At 34.7% G+C, this 10,703-nt stretch overlaps 1 long non-coding RNA gene across 1 annotated transcript in view; it reads right to left on the reverse strand.

Annotated features, from left to right (window-relative positions):
* Positions 1–1,175: 1,175 nt before the first annotated feature.
* LOC116084431 overlaps positions 1,176–10,703 on the reverse strand; it is a 12,364-nt gene continuing 2,836 nt past the window's right edge. Inside the window, exons 2-3 of the long non-coding RNA XR_004116108.1 lie at positions 2,209–2,385; positions 1,176–1,389 (exon numbers count right to left, since the gene is read on the reverse strand). This is a non-coding gene — a long non-coding RNA (uncharacterized LOC116084431). The remainder of the gene's footprint in view (positions 1,390–2,208; positions 2,386–10,703) is intronic.

The following is a 10,703-nucleotide window of genomic DNA, read 5'->3' on the forward strand; positions in this document are numbered from 1 at the left end:
CCACCATGTTCCCAGAGACCAGCCTGATGGATGGCTCCAAGCATGCACAACTGCATTTATCAGTTGCTGGCCGGTCCTCCCCAGAAACTGCCACACTTGATTACTGTCAGCAAGCACCTCTTGACAATGGCAACAGTGTTGGGTTTGATGTCTGCAGACCTGATGTATCCCCAAGCAGGGCCATTCCTGGTTGACCTTTCCTTAAGTCTCTGTTCCAATTTTTTTTTTGTCCCTGTTCTTCCTTTGAACAGGAACATTTCTGGGTTAAAAATCTTTGAGATGGGTTGGTGTCCACATCACTCAACCAAGGACCGCATCTATCTACTGTGGTGGTCTCCACAGGTTCTATTTCCCCCTTCTCTGTGCATTACTGTCAGTCCCTTTGGGTCCAGGGAGCCTCACATTACTCTGGTGTCTAGGACCCTTCAGTGGCTATCACCAGTTCCTCATCCTCCTTGCTATCTATGTTTATTCAATTTCCTGACCCTCTGTACCCCTCTCACATCTTCTCAAGTTTGTAATACTGGCCTCCTCATTTCCTCCTCCTCCTTTCTCCCTCCCACGACCCCTTCTCCTTCATCTCCCACAATAGTCCTGGTCACCCCTCAAGGCTGGACTGAAACATCCATCCCCTGGTCTTCCTTCCTTTTTATCTCCCTATGGTCTGTAGGTTGTATCATAGGCACTATGAGCTTTTGGAATGCAAAATTCATTTTTATTTTATCCCACAAATACCTGTAATTATGTATATTTATATTGTGATTCCAGAAAAAACAATAAAATGGAATGGGATACATTCTGTAGATGTAGAAATAGCAGAAAAACTCTAGTATAGAGTATAATTTATAATTTACTCTGAATTATCCAGTGTTTTCTGGATGTGTTTATGAGTTAATGAATTGAATCAAACTCAGTTTTAGTGATAGCATTGTCCAAGAACATCCCTCATGTTTCTTACTAATACTTTCAGAAATAGTAATTATCAGAAGAGTACTTTGTAGCAATATATTTATTTTATGTCTCCTACTCTCAATGCTGATTTAACTAAGACTAATTCTAGAAGGGTCGCTGTGAAGACAGAGGAAAGGAGAGAGCTTCCTGAGAGTAAACACCATTGTTTCTAACCACATTTCACCCTACAGCAAAAGTATGTCTTACTCTTTATTTTTGGCAGATGGTCCTCCTCATCCACTATCCTTGGTTGCTTTCCATGCAGCAGGTGTGCAGATGGGTAGCAGGCGTGATTCAGGGATGATTTGATAGACAATGAGATGAGGAAGTGTAGACAGCTGCTCTGATACACTCTCACATCAGGTAAGAACTCATGGGGAGATAACAATGCCTCCAGAGGTACTTTATTTATTTATTTGTTTGTTTGTTTTACAAAACCTGTTTTGGCAAGCAGGAAGAAAGCAGTTTCATTATGCTGGCTCACAATTCTACAGTAGAACATACAAGTGGACATTAGCCGAGGGATTCCTAGGTCTTTGATAGAGGCTTCTCAATAGACATAACTCTTCAGGAGATTTAGATCTAACAGGACTATAGTGAAGTTCTCAGTTACATTCCACAAGATAGCTGCTATCACTCAAGGGTGCAAATGATCAATTAATGATTCTTTAAGGAAGCTCAACTGTACTCATATTTATCTCTCTGATTTTGGTACTGATTACCGGCACAAAAATTCAAGGTAAACTCGTGACTTATTTTTTTCTGAATCATTTCTAATTGATACTGTCGACACTACTGAGTAGAACATAGTGAATATAGAATATATTGTGCTGAAATTGTGAAGAGACAGACACAGTAGAGTTGCAATACTAAAATCTTTTTTTTTTATATGAAAGTTTTAAGCTCAGAGATTTAGGCTACAGGCTGGTCGGAGGCACCCAGCACAGATATATAGCAGTGGATGACTTTTCTGGCCTCAGTGGGATAAGATGCGCCTAATCCTAGAGAGACTTGAAGCCCCAGGGAAAGGGGAGGGCAGGCAACGGCTATAACATAATTGAATAAAATAATTTTTAAAGAGGAAAAAAAGATATTCAAGAATAAAAAACAATAAACTTGGGAGCAAAGTTTATAGAATTTAGATATTTTGTGAAAAAATAAAATAGGAAAATACTAAACAAGGAAAACATATAACAAAATTAAACTAAAATTCCCCTTAGTATCAATGGTCCGTGTGAACAGTGAAAAACTTTTCACCTTGAACATAGAAGTTTCAAGAAAGTGCAATTGAAGTGCTGCAATCATCATTCTTCACCTTAATCACCAATCTTTCATATCTGAGACCATTTGAAAGAGGAATAGGGATATGGTGTTTCAAGGAGCTTGGGGTTCTCATTAGATGATAGAAATGAGGAGAAAGTTGAATTTAATTTTCTGAAAGAAAAGAGGAATTGGGTTGAAATTCTATTGCAATTATGCTTGTATCATTCCTTCAAAATTTGTTTTGCTTTGTATTTCGCTGTTTTATCTTTTAGTATTTTTCAGAGAGAGAGCGAGATAGGAGATAGGGGTTGAGAGAGAGAGAGAGAGAGAGAGAGAGAGAGAGAGAGAGAGAGGATTAGGCAAGTAGGGAAGATCTGGGCAAAGAATATGATAAAATACACTGTATAAGAATTAAATCAACAAAACTTACCTAAAATATAAAATATTGATAAACAAATGAGTTTTTATTACATCAAATAAAATAAAAAAATAAAAAAATAATTGTAAGATAAAATTAATTTAAGTCATGCTGTATAAGAGAAATAGCTAAAAAAAATAAGTCTTAAAATTGAGAAGAACAATAACAAAAGGACCTTTTTTTTTTTTTTTTTTTGATATGAAAGAATGAACAATACCACTGGTGATTTTTTTCTGTTATACTAATAAGTGTTCTGTGCCTGGAGCAATGTATCAGTATGTAATAGCATTTGCTATAGAAACTATAGGACCTGAGTTAAAATTCTCAGCACACACCTAAAAACTTGACTCATATTGAGGAGCAGGAACAGACATATCCTGGGAACTTACAGATCAATGATCAGTGAGAAAGTCTATCTGAAGTGAATAAGGAAGAAAAGGATAGAGGCGGGGAAAGAGTGAATGTTCTTCTTTGGCCTTGATATTTGCAGTATTCATGTATACACTTGCACAGTCTACACACACACACATACACACAAACACTCACATACAAACACACACACAAGCACACACACACAACTTAAACTATACTACAAAGACATACACACACAAATGCACACACTACAGACTAAACATACACTGAAGACACACATACACATACAAAATGACCTTTCTTTTCAATGTTTTATTATAAGCGAGATTGTCTTTAGTAATTTTTAGTAATTGTGATGTTTCATATATGCAGAAAAATCTTAAATGGTTTACAAAAAAGCAGTCTAATCAAACTAATAAGTGAATATACTAAACTATTAAACATTAATGGTATGAAATAATAGTATTAACTACTTCTTTTGGTCATTGCTTGTTTGAGTTTTGCTGCACCCTATTTATAGTAATGATAAAATATTATTAAATAAAATAATAATTAATATAACATCAAAGGCTTAAATCTAAAAGAACACAAGAGGTTTAAAGTGCGAATCAGAAGTTATTGATGATAGAAATTTAAAACTATAAGCAGTAACTGTAAGAATGAGGCATGTGTGTTTAACAAAAGGTCAAATACTGTGAACATATCAATTTTGCTACATGGGATTGTAGAATTGTTTTGCTAGATGCATATTAGAACACTTTGTTAAAATTGACAAGTTGGTAAGTTATTTCTGAGATTCATAGGGCTATTCTGTTGAAGCAGAACAGGCAAAACAAAGCTGGAGAACAATGAAGATTTGTAATGTAAGATTCACCAAGTTTGTGTACACTGCCAAAGACTTCCAGAGCCTCATCTTAAAAAGAGAGAATCCTAAGGTGCCAGTACACTTGAGTTCACTTCTTACCATCAAATGCTACCAGTGAATTTAAGAATGATTGCCTCTCTTTGGAGAGACAGGCCTTTAACTTGGATATATATGCATTTTCAAGGTTTATACAAAATTTCTTCTAGTATGCCATTAGCAGGGCACTTGGTAAGGCAGTGTCCTTATCATTAAATAGCAGCTACAAAGGATCTTCTCACCAGGAAATCCACTCAACTTGAGCGAAGTGTGGTAATGTATTCATCACACCCATCAATATCATTTCAGAACTATACTATTCCTTATTATACACCAGCCAATAAATATCTCAGAGATCTGACAAGCCCCATCCTGGAACTGGTTGGGTTGCAACACACTTAACTATGCTGTCCAAAGTAGCCCCAGATTAACAGTAATAAGCACATAGTATTACTTTAGCCACAGCCAAAGTCAGTATGTTCAGTGACAAAAGTATGAGCACTGGAGTCACTTTACCCTTATGACTCACAGTATTTCACTACAAAATATTTACTTTCCTCCCTTTCTGAGCCCCAGGGATGATACAGATGATAATGTAACAGCTGTAAAAAGGCATGGTTTGTAATGATTTCATTTTCTATGAATGGGTCACTTGTGTCACTATCCTCACACATAAAAGAATGTCATGTTCACTATGGCGATGACTGAGGTGCAGTGTTTGTGGGAAGAAGAATCAAAGGGTAATTATCACTTCTGGTCATGAGGCCCGCGTTCAAAGTAGAACTGCTGAGGTTATTTTCGTTCTTTCTCTGCTTTGACACACATATTTTTTTCCACTCAGTAAATCATCAATGTTTTCCTTCTTCTATTTTCCCCTGATTTAACAATATGAGATGTATTAATAATTGATAACTAAGAATTGTACTTAATTCAGAAAACACTGAAAGAATGTTGTAATAGAAACACAACAAAGGAAAAGAATCTTAATGAACAAATATCAAGACTTAAAAGATTGTGTTATTTGAGGAGATTGAAAAATCTCTCTCTCTCTCTCTCTCTCTCTCTCTCTCTCTCTCTTTTTGTATAGTTTCATTTTAGCAGGAAGACACATTGCCATCATGGTATAATTTTATTAAATCATGGGTTTAATAAGCCAAAAGACTGTACTCATTCTTATCTGGCAAGGATTTGAGCTGAGCTGGCTCTCCTTCTGGGAATCTCTGTCATCATTGTGACCTTCCAAAGTCCACTGCCCTACAGGAGTCCCTTTAAACAGTGCTTCTCAGAATCCCTTCTCTCGGACCAACATTGCTGTAAAGAGATACTTGAATCTGATAGTGATGAGGAAAGGCAAGGAATTTCTGTCTGGAGTCAGTAACAGAAAAATACATGGCCAGAAGGAATTATGGCTTTGTAGCAAGTTCCCCAGGATTATTTATTCTCCTAATTAAAATAAAACAGATGACAGGAATTTCTGAGACCTATCTTCCCTGCAGTGCGGCATAAAGCTTACAGCATTGGTCTGAGCTCTTTGTGCACACTTTCCTGATCTCTGTTGTTTTGGGTTTCTCTAGGTTGTGTCATTGACTTAGAATAATCCTTGACTGCTCCTTCTTATTAGTTATTAATCTATGCAATGATACATTCAATTATATATTACCTAACCATAATATGTGGTTTGAAACTTTATAACTTTTGTGTTCGTTGGCTTTCCTTCTTTTCCTAGGACTTTTTTTTTTTAACCTATAAATTCTGTGGCAGAGGATGCCACTCAGGTCCATGAAAACAAAATCAATTATTCTCAAGGTGATGAACGTGTATAGATCCCCTTTAGTTCAGTCTGTAAATTTGAAAGCATTCAAGGTGACTGTTGAAGGTAATTTTTAAAACAAATAAACAGGCTTTCCATTCCAGCTGGCATGGCACCTGTGATGTTTTCAGGGAGTTTGCTTCCAGAAATGATATTTGGAAATCAATAGCAGTTGCGTTTGCTCCCCCAAAATGATTCATCTGTTCCGATAGGATGGAGTAAGTTTGCTTGATTGCTGTTGAAAGTCACATGATTTTTACATTTCAAGACCCATTTTCATTGCTTAAATAACAAATGATTTTCGAGATAAAAGGGAAATTAAATGGGAAAATAGGAGGGAAAATTCTAAAACCCTTTGCCTCACATAAGACATTTGTAAGACCTAGGTTAAATTATTAATATTTTTTGCAGATTTAATGATAAATTTGTAGGAATATAATAAAATGTTTATTAACATATAAAACATGCAACTTGCAAGAAGCAGTGGCCAGGAGAAGCTGAAATTCCTAGTCCTAGTATTGTGGAAACTACAGTACTGAGATCATTGTGGGACTTAGTTCCTGTATTTGTATTGACATTACTTATTTCAGAGGGATGTATTTTTCCTCTAAATTCAGTTATTTTTATTGAATTATTGAAATACAGATTCCTTTCAGCCATCTGATCTTTTACATCACTGCTGGCTGAGACTCCTGAAAGCTTCCCCCCCAAAAAATATTCCTGCAACACTAAAATGCTAAAATGTTGATTGTTTTCTCCTACAATTGATTTCCATCCCACTTTGACAAAAATAGTTTTCATTGGGTGATATAAACTCAAGGAAGCAAATGGTTTGTTTTTAGGAAGGATTAAAAAATGTCTAAGTATTATTCAAGATAAGTGCTAGGAGACTATTCTTAGTATAGTGTTATTTGCTTATGGTGTAATAATAACTAAGGAAGGCATTGTCATGCATCTAATTATTTACTGGAATGCGGCATCTACTTTTCTATAAACATAAATTGCCACTGCATTAACAAAAATTACCTTTCAGTATATATTATTACCAGTGTTGTCTTTATAAAAATAGACTTATATGTTCATTCCGAAAAATCACACAGACTAGACTGGGAACTCCGATTGCTGAAATGTGCTTTGCTTAAATGAAAAGTCCTTGATTGCTTGTCTGGTATTTAAATAAAATTTATGGCATGCCCTTTTTCCTCACTAATTTTTCAATCACTATAATGAGGTCAAATAAGCTCATATGTACAAACATAATGAAATGTGGCTGGGCATAAGCATTATTGGTACCAATTTAAAGCAGATCAAACAGTATTTCTAACCTTGAAAGTACATTATACATGTCAAAGTAGAATTCTCAAAAATCAATTATCGTTATCATTTTCATATATGTTTTCCATATTAAATTACCTGTCATCCTTTTCAATTATTCTGCTGATTCTCTCTTTGCTTTTTGTCCTTCAACTTAATTTTCTATTTTCAATATGTCACTTCTGAATAATTCAGTTATTTTTCTAGTTTCTGTGCTTGCTCTAATATAATTTATTATTTAAATCTATTCATCTCTAATAAAATTAATTTTTCTAAGAATGATTTTATTTTCATAATTCTAAAGATGGATACACTTTCAATGTTAGAAATACTGTTTGATCTGCTTTAAATTGGTACCAATAATGCTTATGCCCAGCCACATTTCATTATGTTTGTACATATGAGCTTATTTGACCTCATTGTAGTGATTGAAAAATTAGTGAGGAAAAGGGACATGCCATAAGTAGTTTCTTTGTATTTCTCCTTAGCTATATTGACTTCACACAAATTTCACTTTTTTCTCTGCATTCCATTTGGATTAGTTGGTGAGCATAGGCAAAATTTATACCTAAATTGAGATGTGGATTATTTCCTTTTTCTGAAAGTTTTGTATGGTTCTTCCAGATCTCAATTTGTTTCATGCTTTGTTTTAAGGCATGTTTGTTGTATGTTTAGTTTTGAGATAATATAATTATGTCTCTTATCCCTTCTCTTTCCTACACTAAAATTCTCCTACATCCTTCTTCTTGCTCTCATTCAAATATATGACATTTTTCATTACTTCATGTTACAAACTTCTATGTCTTTGTATATACATATATTCATAAGCACTTAACCACATGCTCTTAATCCATATTCCTATTATATGTATGTGGGTCTTTAGAGCTAATTGTTTAATACTGGATAACCAGTATCGGTGCTCTTCCCTATAGGAGAGTGTTTGTCCTGCCCTTGCATTCACAAACAGTTCTTTGTGTAGGGCTGAAGTTTCTTAGGGTTCACACTTCACTTTAGTAAGTCTTTTGTTGTTACTCTTATTGAAACTTCCAGAGTATGACTGCAATCAACCATCGTACTAATTTATGCTGTACAGGAATCACAACTATTCCAAATATAGCACAGTAGTGGAACTTATAATTTTGTAATATTAAACAGTTCTATAATTGAACCTAATATCCACTCAACAAGAGTGAAAACATTCCTGGTACTGGAAATCTCTACAGCTGCCCAGGAATAGAGCAGTCACGGATACTGGAGGAGAACCTACAACTAAGACTTTAAGAACAATCCACAGTACCTACTCGCGTTCTGATCTATTTATCTCTTAACTTGAAAGATAAATAATACTGTCTTAGGTGATAATTTTGAAAGTCAAAATTTCAGTCATATACACATATACATATATATGTGTGTATATATATATATATACACACATATATATGTGTATGACTTTCTCAGAGCCTTCAATGAACATGAGCTATTTAAGATCCCTGCAAGAGAATACAAAGATTAATGATACAGAATAATGTGAAGTATAGATACACTACTAGTCAGGGTTGATGTGTGTTTGAACTGCTTTCCCTAAGTTCAATGTTTGATGTCCTATTGAATATTTCCCTTCCATGAGTCCCATACCAGGGAAATCCAATGCTTCATTAATCAAAACCTAGCACTTTGTACACCATAAATTAAGGAGCAATTAACTCTATATTTGAGATTCACATAGAATTTCCACTGTTGGCTATTGTGTTGCAAGAAAATTTTAATCATTTGATGCTGAGGAATGAAAAAGTATGGAATTTATACACTGGAGAATAATAGCTCCCATGATTTTTCATTAAATATATTTTCTAAATTTAAAGTCTTTTTATTTTCCTACTCATTGTAATACTTTTACTGCTATAGAATTATAGTATTACTTGTAAAATCAGTAATTTTTATGATATTTTTATTAGATGTTTAAAAAACATCCATCTTCACAGTATATGATATTATATCTTACTATATCTAGTACTTTTGATGTATATTCAGTTATGTACATCATTCATAGAAATGCACTTAAATCTATGTCTTAGGTTATACATTTTATATTTCTAATTTAATTAATTAGCATACATGTTTATACCTAATATTGGGATTTATCATTCAATGTGAAAAAAGTTGAAATCCATATTAATTATTTAAAGTTAACATATTTACTATCAAACATTAATTTTATCATATTCCCTGTAAATAAATGTTATTGTTTCATAAGTATCATTCAACATTCTTGTATTAATATCGAAGTCTAGGGTTGTGTCATGTTGGGAGGTAGTAGAACTTCTGAGAGATAGGGAAAGACTATGGGTTTCTTAGGTTGTTGAAGTATGACTTTGTTAAATATTTTTAAGGTTCCAGCTATCAATCAGTCCCTATTGTTTCCTGTCTCATAATTAAGTAGTTTTGCTGTGGCATAATCTACTCCCATTACAATGTGTCACCCCCATAAGCATAGTGCCACTTAATCATGAATAGAAACTCTGACATTGTGAGATAAATTATCATTTGAAGTTGAAGAGATGACTTAGTAACTGTAAAGGTATATTGATTTGAGAAAGAAACAGTTCTCTTGTAAAAACTGGGTAAAGAAGTGTATATCTGTAACCCCAGTGCTGGGAGAAAAGTGCAGAGACAGTGCCGGCCAGCCAGGCTAGCCTAACAGGTAAGTTTCAGTCTCCATGAGAAACCCTGTCTTAAAAACCAGGAGGAGAACCCTCATTGAAGCAGGGAGAGGGAGGATGGGATAGGGGGTTCCCGAAGGAGAAACCGGGAAGGGGGATAACATTTGAAGTGTAAGTAAATAAAATGTCCAATAAATAAAAAACAAGGTAGCAAGCAACAAGGAAAGACACTTGGCACTGATGTTCATGCACACGCACCCGCGTGCACACGCACCCGCGTGCATACGCACAGACACGCACACACACGCAAACATACACTCATGCACATAGACCATACACACACACAGAAAACACACACACACACATTCACACATACACACATTCATGCACGAACCCAAACACACCATACATACACACTCATGAACACGCACACACACACTTTCAATTATAAGTAAATCATCATTGGTACTTTTGGATGGTAGCAGGAGGTTGAAATAAATTTTCTTACGTGCCGAATAGGTGTATCTACCCACTTGTAATTTTATCCTTGAAAGACAGATAGAGGATTCCCAAGGGCATTATGTCTAGCAAGATAAAACACTTAAGACAAGCTATAGGCTTAATTGAGAGATCACAACCTAATTGCTAAGAGTGAGAAAGAATGATTACCAACATCAACCTCTGCCCTCGACCTGAGAATGTACACCCACAAACATGCACGTATTAAAATGAAAAGAAATTCTAGTTTAATAACATTTTGTGGAGTATATTATTCTACAATCAAAGTAGTTGAATTAATTGAGCAGTTAATCATAATTCAAAGTGGTTGCCAGATATTATTTAAATATTTTGAACATGCCAAGTTTGTATAATATTATAAACATTATCTTAAAGTTCAATATAATAAATCTGGTACTAAACTTTTATTTTTAAAAAGATATGTAGCACCATGTGCACATAGGCAACACCAATTGAACTCAATGAGTTGAGAAAGACTTTAACTGGGGAGTAGGG

Source organism: Mastomys coucha, unplaced genomic scaffold (assembly GCF_008632895.1).
Source record: "Mastomys coucha isolate ucsf_1 unplaced genomic scaffold, UCSF_Mcou_1 pScaffold9, whole genome shotgun sequence".
Lineage (NCBI taxonomy): Eukaryota > Metazoa > Chordata > Mammalia > Rodentia > Muridae > Mastomys > Mastomys coucha.